Here is a 25,993-nt window from a genome sequence, read left to right as displayed (position 1 = left end):
CCACAGATTTGAATGTGGCCCCTCAGTTCTTGCATCCAGCCACCTCCTGTCCTCATCGGCACACAGGTGTGACACTCAATCACACCCACAGCTACTCACACTCACTCACATGCACACGCCCAAGCTGATATCCACATGTGTTAATCCATCACTCCCTCACTTTTCTGCACACACATTCCTCTAATTTACTTTCTCTAACATCATTCCTTCAGTACCACAGTCTCTGACCCCGCAGATAATCCCACTCTTGTAGCACTCTGTATTTCACACCAATAGGGCTTGAAACCATCACAACTGTATAACAACGTCTAAAACTCCTCTTTGTTCCCAGGCTCTTAGTCCCTTCACATAATCCCCAAATTCCACCATCCATCTAGTGACCTGTCTCCTATCTAGCCTTCACGTGGCCACTCTGTACGCTTTCACGGTCTCAACACATCTCACAAAGTTCTTCAAATCCTCACAGTCTTTGCTATAAATCAAATAGATATTATATAACTACTGAAACTTTCATAGCACATAAAACACAGGTTACTCATAAATACATGGAAGATACACTGCCTCCATAAATACAGAATTATGCTTCATGTCACCCAGCACATCACACCACCTTCACACATCCGGGCCATCTCATCTCTAGACTCACTACCTAAAATTGTGGAGGAAACATGACAGGCACATACACATCAGATTATACTCGCCACACTTAAATAGGACGCGCACCAAATGTTCCCATCCCCGCCCCACCGCCAGACACTCTCTAGCCACCTAAGAGACAAAGTGGATGCAATTTGGAGAGTAAACATTGGGCTGCAGTTTTTAAACAGAGGACAGGTTATTTTGTCAGGAATAAGAATTTACCTATTTATTTACTGAAGTTTGTGAATTTGAAGGCATAGTCTTTTTATTGGAAATGTGGAGGAAGAGGAAGGAAACCTGTCTGGGGATTTTCAGGATGTATTTAAATCCACAGTAGAGCAGATTTAAGAAATGTATGTATTTAACTGGGAAAAAAGAGCAGCATAGAAGTATTCTGTAAATTGAGAAGGTATAAAATTCAAGATAGGCGATGAGCATGGTAAGTACAGACGAACTACCGAGTCCGACCCCTGTGTGGGCCGCGGACACGGAGGAGGGTGGCACACTGAGTAGTCCGCTGACAGCTGTGCCATTTAAGGGCATGTACACTCTGGAGAGCAGGGCTGGGGCCAGCGCTGGGAGCGGTTGTCTGGAGCCAACCGTGGAGGCCCTCCTGGAGTCTCCTACTCCAGCTCAGAACTCAGCAGTTCCCACCAAGCCCTGGCCCTGCACAGCTCTGGCAACAGAGGCCCCCGTCAGGTTCCCCAGAGCGGACACCTGCGAAAGGAGCCGGGGACAGGAGGTGGGCGGGAGGGCTCTCCTGTCCCTTCCGACTCTCCCGAGGGGTAGGAGATGGGCACTTTTGTTTGATGGTCCCCAGATGACAGATGGAAGCACTGAACCCATGTATATGTACTCCAAGTATATTCTTCCAGTAAGTAAAGTAATATCATCAAATAATACAGGCAACTTACTATGTACTAGGTGAGAATCTGAGCCTCTGATATACTGCGGTATACATCTTTAGAAACAACACACACAAGATGCCCAGTATCACTGACATCAACTGCACAGAATTTTCATAATTGTCTCCTTATATTTTGGAGCAAGTGAAGTTTCAAATGCTTAATTTCATGGGGGTGGGGGGCGGGTTTCAATGCCTAACCTGATAATCGACTTAACATGTCTTTTTTCAATGGATAGAGAACCCAGAAAATGCCACATCTGCTTTTTGTATTCATTCCTCAGAATGCCAGAATTCTCAAGAGGATTCTCCTCAGCCGGAGGCATGTGTGGTCCCAGGCCACAGTCAGACACCGGGAGAAGAGTCCTCTGTCTCGGAGTATTTCTCCTGCGTGTCTCCAGGAAAGCTTCCTGGTGCTGCTGAGGACGGTAAGGGAGACACAAAGGCTGGACGGGATGAATAGCTGGCGTGGCTCGGCCCAATCCCTACTTACTTCACTTTCCTTTCAAAAACACGAAAGGGTTTCAGGGCAGAGGAACTAAGACTGAAGCCTCCGCAGAGGGACAAACTGGGGGTGTGCTTTCAAGGATAGGGCAGTTCCCCGTGTGAACACCACTGGGACAGCTGTGAGATGGTGGGCTGTGCTGGTAACAGGGTGGGAATTCAATGACCTCTTCCCTCAGATCAGCACAAACTCACTCACACACACACCTGTACACCATCATTCACCACACCCTTACCAATGTCAGAAACACTCACCAGGTGTGTCCCAGAACATACACAGACCTCCACACCCTCAATCCCACATAATCACACCACACACATACCTCAGATAAAATGTATGTCACACGGCATTCTGTGATTTCACATACGTATGTACTTCCAGGCCATGTGCCCACATAGGAATATTCTCATGACCATCTCAACTCCTACAGACTTCACACACTTTTTCTAGTTTTCTCATGTCTGAAATTTCCTTTCCCAGGAGGAGGAGAAGGAGGAATCCTTCAGTGGCATCAGTATATTCTTCAAACTCAGCCTCTAGAGATGACTCTACCCGAGGCCTTGGAGGAATGGGAATTTTCCTCCACCTGTACTCAAGACCCCTTTCCACCATACCTGGGAACGGCACCCGTCACGGAGATTTACTACAGGCCGGTCCAGATGAAAAGAGGCGTGGCTGTGTCATGGGATGAGGTGGAAGTCTATGAGCCCGCCTCAAAGAAGACCAAAAGAGAATCTGCTTTTTTTGAAGAGGCTGAAAAAAAGCATGAAGAGGCCTCAGACATATGGAGTCGCTTGTCTACACGGGAACTCATAGATGTCAGCGACTATAGCGAAGCCTCAGAGGAGAGGGAGCAGGCTGGCAGTGCGGGGGAGCCTCCAGCCCAGGAAGGGATCCCCAGGGCCGAGACGCCTGAGTGGCTGGTGGCCCTGGACAGTGGCTTCAGGTGCCTGGGCTGCTGCCGGGTTTTCCCCAGCTTGGAGGTCCTGCAGGACCACGTGGACAATGCGGTCCGTGAGGGCTTCAGCTGCCAGGTTTTCCATCGCATCCTGGCTTGGCTGAATGATAAGAATAAGGAAAAAGAGGAGAAGGAGGAGAATCAATCCACGATCATTTAGATGGTAGACCAAAGAACACTTTGGCAGGAAGACATCCTCCTGCAAGTATATAGACTTTTTCAGGTCCTAGGAAAGTGGAAGTGAAGTAGCCCAGACTCTACTCAGGGCCTTCATCTCTTAGCAGCCATGATACCCACTTGGTTTAAATGTATCCACTACCTTCCCTGCAAACATATGTGTTTTATGCTTGGTATCATATCCAGAAAAAAATTGCGACTTACAAGGGAAACCCCATCAGGCTATGAGCACACTTCTCAGCAGAAACTTTACAGGCCAGAAGGGAGACGCATGAAATATTTAACGTACTGAAACAGAAAGACCTTCAACCAAGAATCCTCAACCCAGCAAGATTATAATTTAATTTGAAGCAGGGGTTAAATAATCTCCAGGTGAAGGAAGGCTCAAAGAATTTATAACAACAAAACCAGCATTACAGGATGTTAAAGGGATTGCTGTAGATGAAAATGTTCCTAAGGCTAAATAGTTTTGATTAGGACATCTAATACATGAAGGGTGGAGGAAGAAGAAGGAAAAAAAGCACTTTTAGGCTGTGTTTGAAATACAGTCATCAGCAACTTAATATAGACTGTTATACAGTAAGGAAGCTATCCTAGAGCCTTTGGTAACCACAAACCTAAAGCCTATAATAATAATAGATACAAAAAATTAAAAAAGAGAAATCCAACCACAGCACTACAGAAAACCATCAAATAACAAACAAAGACAGGGATCACGGGAGATGACGGCGTGAGTAGTTCAGAAGAAATCTCCTCCCCAAAACATATATATTTATCAAAATACAATAAATACAACTATTCCTAAAAGAGACACCAGTGGATGCAGTACAACAGCCAGGATACATCTACATCTGTGAGAACTCAAAATCACATGAAGGGGATAAGATACAAGCCGCAGCCAGGTGGGACCCAAATGCTCCCCCACCCCAAAACCCAGTGGGAAGAAAGGAGTCAGAACGGGGAGGGAGTGAAAGCCCAGGACTGCTAAACAACCAGCTCTAGAAATCCACACCCAGAGCGCAGAGTCAAGGTGCATGGGGTGCTGGATATTAGAGAAACAGAAAACCAAAACCTGTGGGCACGTCCCCGGAACCGGCGCCCCTGAGACAAAAGAAAAGCTAGTGCTTTCTGAAAGTCTTAAAAAGATAGGGACCCCATAGCTAGACGAACTTACCCCGGCACAATTAGCCAGCAGCTGGGAATCCCGGGGAAACTTAGGCACCCTAAACCCCGGGGAGGCAGTGCAGCTCTGAAGCCCCTCACAGCACTAAGCAGCCTGCCAGTTGTTACTCCAACTGGCACAGACCCCAACACACCAGCCCAGTAGAGGGAGAGTGGCAGCGCATGGCAGCCACTCCAAGATAGTTCAAACAACACCTGAGAAAAGATCTGCAGAGGCAGACCTAACCAGTCTCCCTAAAAAAGAATTCAAAATAAAACTCATAACATGCTGACAGAGCTGCAGAGAAATATGCAAGAGCTAAGGGATGAAGTCCGGAGGGAGAGTACAGACGTCCAGAGGGAGATTACAGAAGTGAAACAAACTCTAGAAGGATTTATAAGCAGAATGGATAAGATGCAAGAGGCCATTGATGGAACAGAAAGCAAAGAACAGGAATGCATAGAAGCTGACGCAGAGAGAGATAAAAGGATCTCCGGAATGAAACAATATTAAGAGAACTGTGTGACCAATCCAAAAGGAACAATATCCGCATTACAGGGGTACCAGAGGAAGAAGAGAGAGAAAAAGGGATAGAAAGTGTCTTTGAAGAAATAATTGCTGAGAACCTCCCCAAACTGGGAGAGGAAATAGTTGCTCAGTCTACAGAGGCACAAAGAAGTCCCAAGAGATGGGACCCAAAGAGAACAACACCAAGACACATAATAATTAAAATGGCAAAGATCAAGGACAAGGACAGAGTATTAAAGACAGCCAGAGAGAAAAAAGGTCACCTACAAAGGAAAACCCATCAGGCTATCTATCATCAGACTTCTCAACAGAAACCTTACAGGCCAGAAGAGAATGGCATGATATATTTAATGCAATGAAACAGAAGGGCCTTGAAACAAGGATACTGTATCCAGCACAATTATTTAAATACGAAGGAGGGATTAAAGAATTCCCAGACAAGCAAAACTTGAGGGAATTTGCCTCCCACAAACTACCTCTACAGGGCATCCTACAGGGACTGCTCTAGATGGGAGCACTCCTAAAAAGAGCACAGAACAAAACAACCAACATATGAAGAATGGAGGAGGAGGAAAAAGAAGGGAAAGAAATAATCATCAGACTGTGTTCATAACAGCTCAATAGGTGAGTTAAGTCAGACAGAAAGGTAGTAAACAAGTTAACCTTGAACCTTTGGTAACCACGAATCTAAAGCCTGCAATGGCAATTAAGTACATATCTTTCAATAATCACTCTAAATGTAAATGGACTGAATGCACCAATCAAAAGACAGAGTAATAGAATGGATAAAAAAGCAAGACCCATCTATATGCTCCTTATAAGAGATGAACCTCAAACCCAAAGACATGCACAGATTAAAAGTCAAGGGATGGAGAAAGATATTTCATGCGAACAACAGAGAGAAAAAGGCAGGTGTTGCAATACGAGTATCAGACAAAATAGACTTCAAAATAAAGAAAATAACAAGAGGTAAAGAAGGACATTACATAATGACAAAGGGCTGGCTCAGTCCAACAAGAGGATATGACCATTATAAACATATATGCACCCAATACAGGAACACCAATATATGTGAAACAAATGCTAACAGAATTAAAGGAGGAAATAGAATGCAATGCATTCATTTTGGGAGACTTTAACACACCACTCACTCCAAAGGAAAGATCTACCAGACAGAAAATAACTAAGTAGACAGAGGCACTGAACAACGCACTAGAACAGATGGACCTAACAGACATCTATAGAGCTCTACATCCAAAAGCAACAGGATACACATTCTTCTCAAGTGCACATGGAACATTCTCCAGAATAGACCACATACTAGGTCACAAAAAGAACCTCAGTAAATTCCAAAAGATTGAAATCCCACCAACCAACTTTTCAGACCACAAAGGTATAAAACTACAAATAAATTGCACAAAGAAAGCAAAAAGGCTCACAGACACATGGAGGCTTAACAACATGCTCCTAAATAATCAATGGATCAAAGACCAAATTAAAATGGAGATCCAGCAATATATAGAAACAAATGACAACAACAACACAAAGCCCCAACTTCTGTGGGACACAGCAAAAGCAGTCTTAAGAGGAAAATATATAGCAATCCAGCCATATTTAAAGGAGGAAGAACAATCCCAAATGAAAGGTCTAATGTCACAGTTATCGAAATTGGAAAAAGAAGAACAAATGAGGCCTAAGGTCAGCAGAAGGAGGGACATAATAAAGATCAGAGAAGAAATAAAATTGAGAAGAATAAAACAATAGAAAAAATCAATGAAACCAAGAGCTGGTTCTTCGAGAAAATAAACAAAATAGATAAACCTCTAGCCAGACTTATTAAGAGAAAAAGAGAGTCAACACACATCAACAGAAACAGAAATGAGAAGGAAAAATCACGACGGACCCCACAGAAACACAAATAATTATTACAGAATACTATGAAAACCTATATGCTAACAAGCTGGAAAACCTAGGAGAAATGGACAACTTCCTAGAAAAATACAACCTTCCAAGACTGACCCAGATAGAAACAGAATATCTAAACAGACCAATAACCAGCAATGAAATTGAATCAGTAATCAAAAAACTACCCAAGAACAAAACCCCCGGGGCCAGATGGATTTACCTCGGAATTCTATCAGACGTACAGAAAAGACATAACACCCATTCTCCTTAAAGTTTTCCAAAAAATAGAAGAGGAGGGAATACTCCCCAACTCATTCTATGAAGTCAACATCACCCTAATACCCAAACCAGGCAAAGACCCCACCAAAAAAGAAAACTACAGACCAATATCCCTGATGAACATAGATGCAAAAATACTCAACAAAACACCAGCAAACCGAATTCAAAAATACATCAAGAGGATCATACACCATGACCAAGTGGGATTCATCCCAGGGATGCAAGGGTGGTACAACATTCGAAAATCCATCAACATCATCCACCACACCAACAAAAAGAAGGACATAAACCACATGATCATCTCCATAGATGCTGAAAAAGCATTCAACAAAATTCAACATCCATTCATGATAAAAACTCTCAACAAAATGGACATAGAGGGCAAGTGCCTCAACATAATAAAGGCCATATATGATAAACCCACAGCCAATATCATACTGAACAGCGAGAAGCTGAAAGCTTTTCCTTGGAGATCGGGAACAACACAGGGATGCCCACTCTCCCCACTGTTATTCAACGTGGTACTGGAGGTCCTAGCCACATCAATCAGACAAAATAAATACAAGGAATCCAGATTAGTAAAGAAGAAGTCAAACTGTCACTATTTGCAGATGACATGATATTGTACATAAAAAACCCTGAAGACTCCACTGCAAAACTACTAGAACCAGTATCGGAATTCAGCAAAGTTGCAGGATACAAAATTAACACAAACATACAGAAATCTGTAGCTTTCCTATACACAAACAATGAACTAATAGAAAGAGAAATCAGGAAAACAATTCCATTCACAATAGCATCAAAAAGAATAAAATACCTAGGAATAAACCTAACGAAGGAAGTGAAAGACCTATACCCTGAAAACTACAAGACACTCTTAAGAGAAATTAAAGAGGTCACTAACAAATGAAAACTCATCCCGTGCTCCTGGCTAGGAAGAATTAATATCGTCAAAATGGCCATCCTGCCCAAAGCAATATACAGATTTGATGTAATCCCTATTAAATTACCAACAGCATTCTTCAACGAACTGGAATAAATAATTCAAAAATTCATATGGAACCATCAAAGACCCCAAATAGCCAAAGCAATCCTGAGAAGGAATAATAAAGTGGGGGGGGGATCTCGCTCCCCAACTTCAAGCTGTACTACAAAGCCATAGTAATCAAGACAATTTGGTACTGGCACAACAACAGAGCCACAGACCACTGGAACAGAATAGAGACTCCAGACATTAACCCAAACATATATGGCCAATTAATATACGACAAAGGAGCCATGGACATACAATGGGGAAATGACAGTCTCTTCAACAGATGGTGCTGGAAAACTGGACAGCTACATGTAAGTGAATGAAACTGGATCACTGTCTAACCCCATACACAAAAGTAAACTCCAAATGGATCAAAGACCTGAATGTAAGTCATGAAACCATAAAACTCTTAGAAAAAAACATAGGCAAAAATCTCATGGACATAAACATGAGTGACTTCTTCATAAATACATCTCCCTGGGCAAGGGAAACAAAGGCAAAAATGAACAAGTGGGACTATATCAAGCTAAAAAGCTTCTGTACAGCAAAGGACACTATGAATAGAACAAAAAGGTATCCTACACTATGGGAGAACATATTCATAAATGACAGATCCAATAAAGGATTGACATCCAAAATATATAAAGAGCTCACACACCTCAACAAATAAAAAGAAAATAATCCAATTAAAACATGGGCAGAGGAGCTGAATAGACAGTTCTCTAAAGAAGAAATCCAGATGCCCAACAGGCACATGAAAAGATGCTCCACATTGCTAATCATCAGAGAAATGCAAATTAAAACCAAAATGAGATATCACCTCACACCAGTAAGGATCACCATCATCGAAAAGACTAACAACAACAAATGTTGGCGAGGTTGTGGAGAAAAGGGAATCTTCCTACACTGCTGGTGGGAATATAAATTACTTCAACCATTGTGGAAAGCAGTATGGAGGTTCCTCAGAATGCTCAAAATAGAAATACCACTTGACCCAGGAATTCCACTTCTAGGAATTTACCCTAAGAATGCAGCACTCCAGTTTGAAAAAGACAGATGCACCCCTATATTTATCACTGCACTGTTTACAGTAGCCAAGATATGGAAGCAACCTAAATGTCCATCAGTAGATGAATGGATAAAGAAGATGTGGTACATATACACAATGGAATATTACGCAGCCGTAAGAAAAAAACAGATCCTACCATTCACAACAACATGGATGGAGCTAGAGGGTATTATGCTCAGTGTAATAAGCCAAGCGGAGAAGGACAAGTACCAAATGATTTCACTCATATGTGGAGTATAAGAACAAAGGAAAACTGGAGGAACAAAACAGCAGCAGAATCACAGAATCCAAGAATGGACTAATAGTTACCAAAGGGAAAGGGACTGGGGACAATGGGTGGGAATGGAGGGACAAGGGTGGGGAAAAAAAGAAAGAGGGCATTACGATTAGCATGTGTAGTGCGTGGGGGACACGGAGAGGGCTGCGCAACACAGACAAGACAAGCAGTGATTTTACAGCATCTTACTATGCAGATGGACAGTGACTGTGAAGGGGTATGTGGGGGGGATTTGGTGAAGCGGGGAACCTAGTAAACATAATGTTCTTTCTGTAACTGTATATTAATGATACCAAGATTAAAAAAAAAAAAAGAATGGACTAATAGTTACCAAAGGAAAAGGGACTGGGGAGGATGGGAGGGAAGGGAGGGATAAGGGTAGGGAAAAAGAAAGAGGGCATTACGATTAGCATGTATAGTGCGAGGGGGGTATGGGGAGGGCTGTGCAACAGAGAGAAGACAAGTAGTGATTTTACAGCATCTTACTACGCAGATGAACAGTGACTGTGAAGGGGTATGTGGAGGGGACTTGGTGAAGGGGGGAACCTAGTAAACATAATGTCCTTCATGTAATTGTAGACTAATGATACCAAAATAAAAATAATAAAAAAACAAAAACCCTATTAGTTAAAAAGTAAGGTTCTTAACATACTGTTTAACAAACAGACAATAACTCAGCTCACCTTGGGAGCAAAGCAGGCAGTCTTGAGTGACATGCTTCCAGACCAGGAAACTGCTATCCTTGGAGGAAATCAGAGCGGTAAATTTCTTGTAAATAACCCAGAAGACTAATAAGAAACGTAGTGTCTCTTCAAAGATACACATTTTTGGACCGCTTAGCAGGTGTACATCCCTAGCCCTTTGTCTCTCAACCACCCATAAAACCCCTAGACAACGCACCAACCCGGGCCTCTTTTGTCCCCTCCTGGTGTGAGCTAGTAGCTCTGTACTCTCACTTTATCTCTAAATAAAAGCCTCTCACTTGCTCTCCTACCTTGAGTGTTTGTGAAGTTCATTCTTCAACTCCACAAACAACAACCCTAGCATCAAAGGGGCACAACAATTTTCAATCATAATGTAGGCTGGTCACAGAGAATAAAGCCAATGATTCTGTAACAACCTTCTTATCAACATAAGTTGATAGTATCTGTGCTAGTGGGAGTAAGGATTTAATAATATGGGTAACTGTTGAACCACTGTGCTGTATACATGAAACTAAAATGAGACAGAATATCAATAAAAAGGATTAATAAAACTAAAAGCTTGTTCTTCGCAAAAACTAATAAAATAGCAAACCCACAGCAAGAATGATCAGGAAAGAGTATAAACAACATTAGGAATGAAAAAGAATAGTTATCACAGACTTAAGAGTTTTTTAAGCAAAACAGATTACTCTGAGCAACTGTATGCAATCCATATGAAAAGGTAAATGAAATGGAACATTTCCTAGAAAGATGGTTTGCCAAAACAAACTCGAGAAAAAATGGAAAATCTGAATAAGCCTATAAAAGAAAGCAAATCAATAGTTACCCTACTCACAAAAATAATACCAAAACACCAGGCCCAGACAGTTTAACAGGCAGTTCTGTCTTAGATACAATGTTTCAGAAAATAGAAAAGAAGGGAAAGCTCTTCAATTGATTTTATGATACCAGTAAACTCTTAAATGACAGACAAGAACAGTGAAAAGTAATGAAAATTATGTGCCAATCTCACTTATGAAAATAGAGAGAAAAATTCTAAATAAAATGTTAGCAACTCAGACTTTAGAAGGCAATATCTCATGACCTCAAGAGCATATCCCGGTAATACAAGTGTAAATAAATTCTAATCTAATCTTTTCATGTAAATCACCACATTAACACATTAAAAAAGAAAAATCTGTGATCACCTCAGTAGATACAGGAAAAGCAATTGATAAAAGTTTTTATACCCAATTCATGATCCTTTTTTAATCTCTTAACAAATTAGAATGGAAGGAAACCCCCGAGGACATAAACCAGTTTTGAGAATTATCTCCAGTAATGCCCCTTGGGTGCCATTACTGGCATGTGAAACTAAGCAGGTAGAGAGTCCGCCCAGTGCCTGCCTGGCTGCATTCACTCACTGCTGCTGACCACAGGCTGCTGTGTCTCCTCTTCTTCCCTGTTCTGAACAAAACTTCTTGGGCTTGTCCTACACCTGCCTCCCCACTGGCCATTTGCTGGGGGTGGGGTGGTCTGGGTTTGTCTCCTGATTTCATAAATCAGAGATGACACGGACCTCCATCAGGACCTGAAGGAGAGCTTGCGCATCACCACATCTGGAATTTGATCTGAAGATAGTGACTAGATGTGACCTAGTGTGTGTCCCTACATGTGGGTGAGGAAGATAAAATAGACATTTGGCAAAGATAAGGGCAGACTGTGGCAAAAACTGCCTGGCTGTTCACAAACCTTTCTTCTTCCTTCTGGGTACAAGGGGTACTAGAGAATCCGGCCTTCTTCACAGTTACACGTGGTGAGATGACTGAGTCCTGGCGACTGGAATGAAGGCATACGTGGTGTGCACCACTTCTGCCCTGACTCATAAAATCCTGTATGTGACCCTCCACATTCTTTCGTACGCTAGGAAGCTACTAGATGGAAAAAAGTTGGGTCCCTTCTGTGATCATTTAAAGAACTGACCACTCATCAAAAACACAGGAATCGACACTTAAGCAAGCAAGAAACTTATTTTTGGAGACAGAGATTGAGATTTTGATGCCTGTTGTAGCAGCTCGTATTATCTTAATTAATAGAAGTATTTAAAACCTACATCAGACTTAAGGTGAAATGTTAAACTTGTTCCTTTTACAGTCAGAAAATGAAGACTGTTCAGTGACCTCCCCTTTCAGTGGGTGCTGGACGCCCTAGCAAGTACGGGGATGTGACTGACTGGTGGGTATGGATGGATGTGGGGAGAGGGGAGGCGCACGCAGACAGCATAAGATTGAAAAGGAAAAACAAAAATGTCATTATTTATTCTGTATGTAAATATGCAGAAAATCCGAGAGTTTCTAAAGACACACTATTAAGAATGATTTTTTTAACACATTCCCACGTTGACAGATAGTAATCGCACTACTTGAGGTAAGGATTTAATAATATGGGTAACTGCTAAACCACTGTGCTCTATACTTGAAACCAGTATAACATTGTATATCATCAATACTTCAAATTAAAAAAAGAATAAAAGAGACTGGAGATTTTGACAACCAATACAGAAACGTCACTTGTGATCTTATATAATAGCAACAAATAATTAGAAAATGTAATCTTTAAACAATATACAATTTATAATAGCACAAAAAACACAACGTATTAAAGAATAAATCTAACAAAAAGGTATGCAAGCGTTTTATAGAGAAAATATTATGTTTACCAAAGACACTTCAAATACTTATATAAATAATTAGATGTGTTATGTTCATGACTAGGAAGGCTCAATATCCAAAAGAGAAAACTTCTACACCATATTAATATACAAATTTCATGCCATTCCAATCAAATCTAACCAAATGCTAATGAGAACAAGAATAGCTAAGACAATCAGGGGAGTTGGAAATGGTAGGATTGATCTTAAGATTTCTTACAAAGCTATAGTAATTAAAACAGTTGTATTTCTACAGGGATGAATAAATACACCAATGAAACTGAGCAGCAACGAAGTCAAAACAGACCTACATACAAATGGGAGCCAGATACATACCACAAGAGGAAGTCCTCAAAACAAATCAGGGAGAAAATACACACAACTCAATCAATGGTTCTAAGACAATTAACTTTCCATATTAAAATATGATAAAGTTAGAGTAAAAGTATAAAACCTTAAGAGGAAAACATAAAACATCTTGAAAATTCAGGGTAAGAAAACTTAAACAAGTGACTAAAAATACAAACCATTAAGGAAAGACAAATATATCTGCCCTCAGAGGGATACGTATTTGTACTTGCTCGCGTACAGTAGGCACACAAAGAAAGTCTGGAAGAATGCACAAGAAATGAGTAAAAGTGCTGGAGGGGTGACAGATGGGGAACAAGAGAGGAGATCATTTCCTTTATACTTAAGAGTACTGTTAACCATGTGAGTATAGTACCTATTTAAAAGTACATTTTTTAACATCTATATACCAGCAGATACCATAAGCAAAGTGAAAAGACAGGCCATAATCTGAGGCAAGATGTTTATAGTCATGTAACAAAGTATTCATATCCAGACTACTACTAAAGAAATTCTTAACAAGAAAACACAATCCAATAAAAACTGGGCAAAGAAATGAACATGCAAATCATAGAAGTGAAACCTGATGGCCAATAAAAAATTGAAAGGTTACTCAATTCCATTAATAATCAGGAATGCTATTTAAGTTTACACAGTAATACAATTTCACCCTCCTAAGTGCGGGAGTAATTAAGTCCAGTAATACCCACTGTTGATGAGTGTTGTGGAAACAGGGACTCATACACTTCTAAGTGGAAGTGCAAACTGGTACTACCACTTTGGAGAGCAATTTGGCAAAAACTAATTAAGTTAAAGATGTGTACATCCTGTAATCCAGCACTACAATTATAACTATATACCCTAGAGAGACTCTAATGTATATGCACAAAGAAACATTTAAAGAATGCTCATAGCACCACTGTTTATAATAAACACAAATGGGAAACAACCTAAATGACCATCAGCAAAAGAATAAATTGTGGTATATTTACAGCATGGATTGTTAAGTGAACAAATTAGAGCTACATGTATTAACATGGATAAATCTCAAACACAAAGTGGGTTCTACATCTTGAGTATTGTAAATATTGCTACAATAAATACAAGATATGGAAGCAATATAAGTGTCCATCAGTAGATGAATAAAGAAGTGGCACATATATTCAAAGGAATATTATTCAGCCATAATGAAGAATGAGCTCTTGCTATTCGTGACAACATGGATGGACTGAGAGGTTATTATGCTGAGTGAAATAAGTCAGACAAACACCACATATAATTTCACTTGTAGGTAGAATCTAAAAAACAAAACAAACAAATGAACAAACAAAACAGTAATAGACTAATAAACACAGAGAACAGACTGCTGGTTGCCATAGAGGAGTTGGGAGAGGAGGGGGTGAAACACCTGAAGGGGATAAAGAGGTACATACTTCCAGTCATAAAATAGTCATGGGGATGGAAGGATAGCATAGAGATTACAGTCAATAATACTGTAATTTCTTTGTGTGTTTTGACAGATGGTACCTGCACTTATCATGGTGAGCATTTAGAAATCTACATAATTATTGAATCACAGTGTTGTGCATCTGAAACCAATATAATATTATATATCAACTATATTTCAATTAAAAAAACAAGGTTGAAGAGGGGAAAAACATGGTGGCATGAGAAGTTTGGTGGCAATCTCCCAAAACCACATATATTTTGAAAATAGAGCAAGTACAACTAACTATTCCTAAAACAGTGACCACAAGTAACAGTACACCAGCCAGTCTACATCTGGGAGAAGCAAACATCTCACAGAAAAGGGTAAAGTAAAAAAAACCCCGCCACCCAGGGGAACCAAACACTCCCCCGACCCCAGCTCACCAGTGAGAAGAGGAGAATCAGAGTGGGGAGGGAGTGGAAGCACAGGGCTGCTAAATACCCAGCCCTAGAAATCTACCCTGGGAGCACACACCCACACTGCAGGGTGCTCTGGAGATCAGAGGGGCTGAAAAGCAAAGTCCGAGACTAAGACTGTGAACAGGTTCCCACAACAGGATGCCCTGGGACAAAAGAATAGCAGGTGCTTTGAAAGACTTCTCACCAGTCAGAAGGCTGCTAAAGGGGCAAGAGTTTAGCAGAAGGAACAGGTGCACAAAATCAGCCTGGCACACTCAGCCCAGCAGGTTGGGAACTTTCAGGAGCTTCAGGGGCTTCATCCCCCAGATTGGCAACGCAGCCCCAGGTCCCTCACTGCCATAAGTAGCCTGCCACTCTTTCCTCCCCGCCAGTACCTGCACACAATCCCACTGTCCATGCCATTACTACAGACAAGCATGAGAGCAGCCCCGCCTACAGCAACTACACAGTTTAACACAAAGGCTTCTCCCTGCGCGTGACCAACTGGCCCAGACAGTGGAGACAGGCATGGTGAGTGGGAAGCACCAAAGGGCTTTGCCTTTCCTATAAACAACCACATCGCTGGCCAGCAACCGCCGCCATCTCCCTAGGCCATCCCAAGGGCCACCAGCCAAAGGCAGTTTAGGGGATCAACCTAGAGGCCACTCCCGGTGTGTGACTGACTGGCACAGACAGCAGAGACAGGCATGGTGACCGGGAGGCGTAAAAGGGCTATGAACTCGTGGCAGATTCCCGCGCTGTTCACCTGACACCCCCACCATCATCTCAGGCCATCCCAAGGGCCTCCCTGCCAATGGCAGCTTAGGGGATCAACACAGAGGCTGCCCCCTGCATGCAGCTTACCGGCACAGACAGCAGAGACAGGCACTGTGACTGGACCAGGAAGCAGGAGAGACTTTGTCCTCCAAGCTGACACCCACGCCACTCACATACGATGACTCCCATCGCTCCAGGACTATGAAAAGGCACAAGAACCCTCTTCAATCCAAAATTCCTGAAACACCAGAAAGAGGGCTCGGTGAGATGAAATAACCAGTCTTCCTGAAAAATAACATCACAATGTTGCTCATGTGAAATCTGAGCATACGATTGTATGCCAATGATACCTTAATTAATAAATAATTAAATAAATAAAACAAAGTTGATTTGAAATGTAAATTACATATAGATATGCACAATATGATGTCATTAATATACAGTTTTTAAAACATGGAAAATATAATACATTATCTGTTGATACTTTCATATGTAATGATTGCACAAAAGCATGATAAATATAACCAAAATAACCCCATCAGTGGTTTCCTTAGGAGCGGTAGTGAAGAGCACAGGATAAAGGAAGTCCATGTAAGAGACTTCAACTGTATCTGTGACATCCTACCTTTTATTTTTTAATCTAAAGGAAATGTGGCAAGATATGGATATCTGACAGGCCGGAGTAGTAGACAACAGGGTACATCAGTGTTTGCTATACACGTCTCTATTCTCTTCTATATAATGAACACATTTTTTAAGTTAGATGCAGACTGTAAATAATTTAAGGATTTTGAAAGAATTCCATCCTCTGCACTTTACTATATATCCTATTTTAAAAATTAACTCATTGCTATACTTATTATTTAAAGGGCAACTAACCAAGTATATACCATAAATTGTAATAATCTATTCTTTAAAACAAATAAGGCTCTGGATGTAGCTATAATTTTCTAAACTTTTTTTTAACAAACAAAAATTTGTTTCAAAATTTGAAAAAGGAAAGAAAAGAGAAAAAATAATGAAGTTTCAGTTTCAAGATGATAAAATAAATGAAGGCTACAGCCTTCTCCTCCTGCAACAATACCACAAAAACACTTGCAAAATCTTTTAATAACCAATATATATTTGTGTTCAAAACAAGAAAGGAAACTCTAGTTGACCACAAAATGTGAGAAAACGCTGAAAGACAAAAAAGGGACAGACTGAGAGACGGAGTTAGACGGGGAGAGAGAGAGAAAAGGAGAGAAGGAGAACTGAGAGAATGAAGAGGGATGCCATTGGCCCAGATATAAAACAATGCAGGTGCCCCCAAAAAAGAAAATAGTGTCAACACGGAAGATGCTTCGTGCTCATGGTAGAAAACATAGCCAGACAAGGCTTGGGTCACTGGGACTGACTAGCAGGGACGCTGAAACAAGAACACAGACGTAATCCTGCACCTCCCCACCTCCATCCCCAGTGAGCCAAGAGTCAGCAAGAAGGAGTCTGCCTCCAGGGAGGAGCAGTGCATGTGATGCTTGGGTAATAAAGACAAGGTGGTATCCCAAAAGGACACTAGTGGAAAGAGAACCAGGCTCCCCCCTGCCCATCAGCTCAGCCCCCACGATACCCTTCCTGATACAAGCAGCAGTGGCGGTTCCCACACATTCCGACAAACGCCCTGTGCAGACAGCAGACAGACACTACGGGACGTACAATTAAAGGTAAGTGCACAGTGACGGGCCACCCAACTGCACAACCGTGCGGGAGAGACAAACTTAGCAAATAGGAAACCTAACTCAAAGGGAATAGAGTTAGTAGAACAATTCGGACAGGAGTTTTTATCCTAAGAATATTTTACATACTTTGAAAACTAAGAGGATAGCAAATTAAGAAGAAGGTTATGAAAACACACCAATCTAAATAAAAATTGAGCTGTTGATAGTAAAAAGACTCAATAAAAGGGCTGAGTTGCAGAATAGACAAACCTAAACAATGAACCAGAGGGGCAGAAACACTTTCAAAACAGGGCACCAAGGAATTGAAAGATAATGGAAACTACATTAAGAAAACTCATGAAAAATAAACATTAAACATCTTCCACAGCTGAAGAGAGATATGTGTCTGCAAAATGAAAGGGTCCACTAGCACTAAAATGAATAAATCACCCACACATGTACACACCAGCCCTACCAGATATACATTGTAAAGCCCTTCTGATAAAACAGCATGGTACTACGCCTGCCTCGCCGGACGGGCCAATGGGAGAGAAGAGCCAGAAATATGGAAACGTAGCCAACATCAAGGCAGTAGCTCAAATTGGTGAGGAAAGGAAAGAATGGTAGCGGCACACTATACAGTCATAGAAAAGAAGGCAAAACTGGATTGGTTCCTCACACCAAGCCCAGAATAAATTCCAACCTGATCAAAGGGCTAAAAATAAAAAGTGAAACCACAGAAGTATTAGGGAAAAAAATGGGTGAATATCCAGCATGACTGAAAAAAAGTGTGGAAAATGTCCCTTACTACAACCCAAATCCAGAAACAAAGAAAAAACTAAGACTACAAGTCAGACTTTAATGACAAAAAAAATCAATAGCTCCTATGTGCTAGCACTAACAAATTATAATACATAGTAGGAAAAGAAAGGTATCAGTACATTATGTACTTGGAATATAACTGATAAGAAATGTGCAAGAAATAGTACAACTATAAGACTTAACTAGAAGATAATAAAAAGTGACCTAACTGGAGAAAGAACTCATTTTTGAGAGGAGAAGGTTATAGCAAAGTTATCAATTCTCTCTCAAATAAACTATAAAGTCAATGCAGTTGCAATTTTAATATCAACCAGATTTTTCAAGGAATTATAGAAGGTAATTCCAAAATGTATATGAAAATATAAATACAAAAATCACTTTGAAAAAAGTTTAGCAAGTTCTTACAAAATTAAACAGAGCCTTACCATATGATCCAGCAACTGTGCTCCATATTTACCCTCAGGTGTTGAAAACTTATCTCCACATAAAAACCTACCCACATGTTTATAACAGCTTTATTCATAACTGCCAAAACTTGGAAGAAACCAAGGTGTCCTTTGCAGGTGAATTAATAAATTGCAATACAACCAAATGATAGAACATTATTTAGTACTAAAAAAAATAAGTTATCAAACCACAAAAAGAAGTGTAGGAAAATTAAATGTTTTACTAAGTGAAAGAAGCCAATCTGACAAGGTTACACACTGTATAAGTCCAACTATATGACATTTTGGAAAAGGCAGAATCATGGAGACAGTAAAAAAGTCTGTGGTTGCCAGGATTTTGGGGGGAGGGTGGGATGAAAAGATGGGTCACAGATGATTTTTAGGGCAACAGTGGACACATGTCATCACACATTTGTCCAAACCCAAAGAATGTACAGCACCAGGAGTGAACCCTAATGTAAACCGTGGTCTTGGGTGGTTCCAAGGTGGCAGGTGAAGTTCATAGAATCTAACAAATGCACCACTGGTGGGTCTGTTGATCATGGGGGAGGCCGTGCATGTGCGGGGGCCACGGGCGTGCGGGAAACTCTGTACCTTTCCCTCAACTTTGCTAAGAACCTTAAACTGCTCTAAAGCTTCTCTAATAAATGCTTTTTAATTTTTAAACATGTAAACATAGAAAAGTACTAAAACCATTTTGAAAAAGGGGGAGCTTGGCCTTGTGAACATCAAACCGTGTAGAACTAGAAGAATGAACAGTGTCTGTATTACAGAGAGGCCGGCGGAGCAGCAGACTGTCAGGGAGGCCAGAAAGGGATCCATGCGTGTGACAGACATTTCAGGTCCGAGGGAGGAAATCGGGCCTTTTAACAATGGGACTGTGGTAACCGATTCTCCATAGTGGGGTAAGAAATTACATTATGTCCCCAACCACTTTTCTCAAAAATAAATTACAGATACATGAAAAACCTAAACATGCAAAAGACTCAAAACCTTAGAAGAAAATGTGAAGTTAGAGAAAGTCTTCTTAAGCAAATCACAGCTCTATATATAAATAAAAAATGATCAATTGGATTAAAAATGTAGAAGTCTGAATGGGAAGACAACATAAACCATGTGAAAAGTGATGTTGCCTATTGGAAAGTACATGTGTCATACACATATAAAGATCTCCTAGGAACAAAAATCACCCAATAGAAAAAAAGAGATGAGCTAATCCTCCTAAAAGGAGAAAAAGAGAGATAATTCATTTAAGACAAAACCCATGGACAACAACATGAAAATGTCATCTGCCCCTTGCTTCTTCCAGCTTCTAGTGGCTCCTGGCGTTCCTTGGCTTGTGGCCACCTCACTGCCACTTCGGTCCCTTTGCCTTTTCTTCTGTGCAGTAAAACCTCCCTCTCATAAGGATACCTCTGATCACCCCTGGGCACACCCGGACACTGTGGGGCCTCTCCCCACCTCGAGGATCCTTGATCCTTAACTTGATTACATTGGTAGCCACATAAAGTAATATTCATCCTTCGTCATATAAGGTAATATTCAGTTTCCAGGGTTTAGGATGTGATTATCTTTGTGGGAGGGAGGGGGCATTATTCAACCTACCACAGCTACTTGTCCCCATTTCCTTGGTGTAGAGTGGAGTTAATAATTACTATCTGATAAGGTTGTTGAGATAACAAGTGACTACGTACGTGTAAAGCACTTAGAACAGTGCCTGACACACCGTAACTGCTCAAGAAATAGTGCACACCACTATTAGTAGTTAGAGTAGTAGGAGTGAAGGAATTTTTAAGACACAAAAGCATACAGGTAGAAACGACTGATTTTAAAAATTCAACTCCATTAACATTTAAATTATCTATAAAAAAGAACTCTATACTTAAAGTGAAAAGATAAACTTCAAACTGGAAGAAGATATTTGCAACGCATTAATGAAATATTAGAGTCTAGCACATATAAAGAATTCCTATTAATCAGTAAGAAAAATACAACCCTATAAAAAAAACAGGCAACAGATTTAAACAGGCAATTCACAGAAAGGAAAAAATAAATGACCAGTACATATGAGGTCATGTTTAATCAGGGATATGCACTTAACACTGCAGTGAGATACCGTCTCATTTCTTTCAGGTTGGCTAAACAAGAAAACATCTAACCAGGCACCAATGTTGGCAGGGACAGAGAGCAAGGATAAGAACATAAATGGTTACAACGAATTTGGAGATCAGTCCATGCAGCATGTTCATCAATGCTGATACCGTGTTTCATCAAATCTAACCAAACACTGATGGCAAAGTGCAGCACTGTTTGTGTACCAACAAAAGAACAACCCTGTGAAATAACTTTAAGACATCATGAATCAGAGATGTTAGAGTGAGAAAAAAAGGTACATCCTAGACTATCTGAAATACAGCAATAGTGAAAAAATTGGAAATAACCTAAATGTTTATTCCTCACAGAAATGGCTCAGTAAAATGCACTATACATACACGGTGACATTCTTATAGCAGTAAAAGGGAATAGATCACACACCAAAAGATACTACTGAATGAAAACAACAAATGCAGAATCATATCATACAACATGTTCACACACACACATCACACCAAACTTTTCAAAATTACCTTTTGTGGTAGATGGAACACATCAATGCCTCATTTTTTCGTACCTCCCTGAATCCATGACCTTTTGCAACACCTGCCCATACTGACTCTGGGTTTGCTATGTGACCTGCTTTGGCCAAGGGGGCAGTAGAAAACCGGACACAAGCAAAAGATTCAATAAACACTTAAGATGCTGCTCCACAGACTCTCTCAGCTGAACATAGGCAAACCTAGGAAAGCGTAAGAACACTGTCTGACATGACCAGAATAGCAGTTACTAAGCCTAGGTAAGACAAAGTTCTTAAACAATCATGGGTATGGTTTTGGGAAAATGGAATCAGATGCACAGAAAACCCACAAAGCTTTTGAGAAGGTTGTATTATCCTAAGTGCCTCTGGGCTGGGTTGAAATTATTCAAAATGTGCAGTGACCTATGGATAGGAAAAGATGAGAAACTGCTCATAGAGCATGTTTTCTCTTCAGGAGTGACCAAGGCAGGAAGTGGAAAAGGGAGGGTGGTGCCAAGGCTTTGGAAGATGATGAATCAAGGCACATTCACCACCTCTGAAGCAGCAAGTACCTAGAAGCTAAGACCCACCAAAAATAGGGGAACCTGGCAACATTTTTCCCACCTGATTCTAGGATTGCTACAGACAGTGAGGCAATATTCCTCCCATTCTTCCCCTTTTGAATGAGAGCATCTATTGCTGTGGTCCTGTCCTTGTCTCACCACAAGAAAAGGTGGGGGTGGGGGGCAGCTGTGACCTGTCTTTAGTTCACAGGGCCCAGACCAAGAGAAGTTGCATCCAGGGAACCACATACAGATCTGATTATAAAGCATGAGATCTTAGGCTCCAAGTATAAGGACACGACTGGAAAATCTTTGGGGATCCTGGAATGGGGGAAAGCATATTTTGCATATGGGAGGCATGTGACTAATTGCAGCCAAAGGGGGACCATGGTAGACTGGTTCTATAATGGCCCCCATTTCATGCCTCCTTATACCTACGCCTTTTAACAGTGCCCTCGCACACTGATGGTGGCCTTAACCACATGACTTGCTTTAGCTAATGGGACAGCAGCAAACTGGACACAAGCAGAGACTTAAAAAATGGCTTACATGTTTGTTTCCTTTGCTGGGCTTCACAATGAGAACATTCCTGGAAAACCCTAATGGAAGCGAGCAGTCATTCCAGCGCAGGCCACCCAGACCGACCAGGCCACAGCTAGGCTGGCACACCCACCCCCTACTAAGTTTGGGGGCAGTATGTTAAGGAATAGGATGGTACTCGGAGTACATTAGCCTTACTTGTAAATTTTCTTTTAAAAAAATGAGTAACAGAATTATTGGTGTGACTAAAGATTAATTTTATTTAGTGGCAAAGGCTACAAACAGGTAACTCTAGGAAGAGTAAATACAAATGCTGAAAACCTTTGAAAAGATGCTTAGTCTCAAAGGCAGATCTATTTTCGCTCAAATTGACAAAAAAAAAGGTCAATAACTTTAATATTTACCAAGATATGGGGAAACAGGCACTCAAAGGAGTGCTGGGGGAAATATAAACAAGCATGGCCATTTCATCCATGTCTGACTGTCCTAACATCAGAAGCTTCCATTCTTCTCCTACATTCAGAACCAAAAAGCACCAAACAATACCATGCCTCCCTACCCACCATCCACCAGACTAATACGCAACTCTCAAAATAAAAAACAGACATGAAGAGACATTTCACCAGAAAGGATATACAGATGGCGAACAAGCACACAAAAAGATGTCCGGCATCATTAGCCATGAGGGAAACGCAAATGAAGACCACAGCGAGCTACCACCACGCCTATTTGAACAGTAACATAAACAGTGACATTGCCAAATGCTAACAAGAATGTAGACAAAGTGTGTTTCTCATACATTGCAGGTGGGAATGTGAGGTGGTACAGCCACTCCAAAAAGCAGTTTGGCAATTTCTTATCAAACTAAAAATTGATTTATCATATGATAAGCAATCCCAGAGAAATAACAATTTATATCCACACACTACTTAAATATGATTGTTCAGGACAGCTTTCCTCATAACAGCCGAACACTGGAAACCAAACACCTCCCTTAATAGGTGAATGGTTAATTCATGATACATGGAAAGAACATTACTCATCAAAGAAAAGGAAGGAACTACTGATACACACAGTAACTTGGAAGCACCTCTAGGGCATCATGCGGGTGAAAAAAGCCAATCTCAAAAGGTCACATCTTAAAAGAGATTCCATTACATAACATTGTGAAAATGACAAAATCACAGGGCCTGTTCCCGCCAGGCAGCTCTAGGAGAGAAGCTACTGCCTGCTCATTCGGGCCGCCGACAGACTTCAGTTCCCTGCAGTTGTAAAACAGGTTGCTTTTCTTGCTGGCTACCAACTGAGAGCCACCCCCGTTTCCAGAGGTCACTGCCTTCTCGGCTCATGGCCCCTCCTCCATCTTCAAACCCGGCACCTGCCCCCCTCTCACATCACCCCTCTCTTACCTGTCCTTCCACCTTCTTCTTTCACTGTTCAGGACAAGTGATGGCTGGGCCCGCAGAACGCAAAATAATCTCCCACTGCAAGCTCTGCACCTTGAATCACATCTGCAGAGTCCCTCTGCCACTGAGTCCGATGCAAACGCAAAGAGCCTTTACTCGAGCGCTCGAGCTCAATCTCCTACGCGCACCGAAGCCAGACGCCGGAAAGACGAGCAAGTTTCGAAAGCACAGATTTTATAGGGGTCTAGGGGCAGTTGGTGGGGTGATGGGTGTGGCCTTAGCTGATTGGCTGGGGAGGGTCAGGTCTTGGTGCGCAGGTTGCTGGGCATGGTTTGACCGGGAATGGGCGTGGCTTGAGCGGGAAACTTCTTGGTCAAGATGGAGGACACAGAGCAAACTGGAGGTGGTCCTGTCGCCTAGGAGTCATGTAGGGGTCATACTTATTCATGATGGAGGACACAAAATGGAGGCGGTCCCGGTCTTTTCTTTCATGGACATCTTAGGGAAAGAAGGACATTATTCTACCACAACCATGAGGCAGTTTTAAAAATGAAGTGGACTCTGGGTACCAACATGGCTGGATCACCAAGCTATATTTTTAACTGAAAAACACAAGCTGTAGAAAGATATGTGGTATATTACCTCTCATGTTTTCAGCACATAGACACACAATGCTTCACATGTAGACACACAAATCCTACAGATTTCCTGGGTCAGTGTGTATGTATGCAGGTGCACGAATGAAGGTCTAGAAGGACATACGCCGAACTGGGTACCACAGCAACCCTTAGGAAAGTGGGGAAAGAGCCAAGACCGGGCAGGTCAAAGGGGCCTGCAGCCTTTTTTATAAGATTTTCCTTTTCAAGTAAGGATATATTTATGAATGTACTATTGGGGTAATTAAAATTATATTTTTTAAATAATAGTTTATAACAAAATCCTCATCAACCACTGTGAGGAGCCAAGCACAGATAGATCCTCTTACTGTATTCCACATTAATAAGTCAAAGTTTTGTAAGTTTTATTCTGTATAAAAGGGAAAGAAGGACCAAGGAAAATAGCTTCAGAAACACGTAGTCTGAGAGATGTCAGCCAGAATGAACACACTGACTGGCGTGGCCCGGCACCTCCAGAGCGAGCTTAAATGGTCTGCCCTCAAAGTAAGCCCATTGATGTCCTCTGCCAAGGTTAAAAAACTCCCTTCATTTTCAAAGCTGTACCCCAGATTATGGCTCTGCCCAGAGAGCCCGTACCTCGCAGCCTGGCCCAAGAGCTACCCTCCCACCAGAGGAGTAAAGTGCAGCTGTGCCCGTACGGCAGCCCTACTGACAATGCCAAGGGGCCCTGGGCCAACGGAAGCCCAGCACCTCTTCAGAGAGAGATACACAGAGAACAGAATGGACACTCAGAGGGTGAGGAAGGCGCTTCAGGGCGCTTGGCTTCTAGCCTAGTGACTTACCATATAGCCAGCTACACACATGGGCACACACAGATAGGGAGAAAGCTGCTCTGTCCCGAGGCCCTGGACCCCAGGCAAGTCCCACTGTCTCTAACGCCCATGAGAAGAGAGAAGCCATTATATCTCTTATCTTGCAAATTCCAATTCCAAACCTTGGCCCTGAGTACAAGCCCCAAGTTTCTACCAAGAAATTTACAAATCAAAGGTCAGGAGAACACCCAGGACAAGGGAAGGGCCGTCACCCCAAACCCAGGTGGTGACAGCACAATGCGCCCATTTGCTCCAGTCCCCCATCCCAGAACCCTAATGCCCTGCTGCCTCCAGTCTTTGCCCACCCGGTACCTTGATTTGGATCATTTGTTCTCTGCATCACCCACTGCGTCACCCACTCAGCACCCACTCATCACCCACTGCATCACCCACTCATAAGAGGAACCTCACACCTTTCCAGACCAACTGAGTTACAGATGAAGCAAAATGCTTCCTGAAGAGACTGCTCTTTGGGAAAACGCACTTTAGTAGGCCAATGTGGGGTCTAGCGCTAAGTCATACGTATCACAAGTGGCAAGCAGCGGCACCTGACACACACATCCTCTTACAATTCT

The 25,993-nt window shown here is 41.7% G+C and overlaps 1 pseudogene; it reads right to left on the bottom strand.

Moving 5' to 3' along the window:
- The window catches only part of LOC118972190 (protein Shroom1-like), a 111,383-nt pseudogene that overhangs the window by 41,910 nt on the left and 43,480 nt on the right, over positions 1-25,993 (bottom strand).

This window comes from Manis javanica, chromosome 14, assembly GCF_040802235.1.
Source record: "Manis javanica isolate MJ-LG chromosome 14, MJ_LKY, whole genome shotgun sequence".
In the NCBI taxonomy this organism is placed as follows: Eukaryota; Metazoa; Chordata; class Mammalia; order Pholidota; family Manidae; genus Manis; species Manis javanica.
This window is presented reverse-complemented; position numbering and strand designations above follow the sequence as displayed.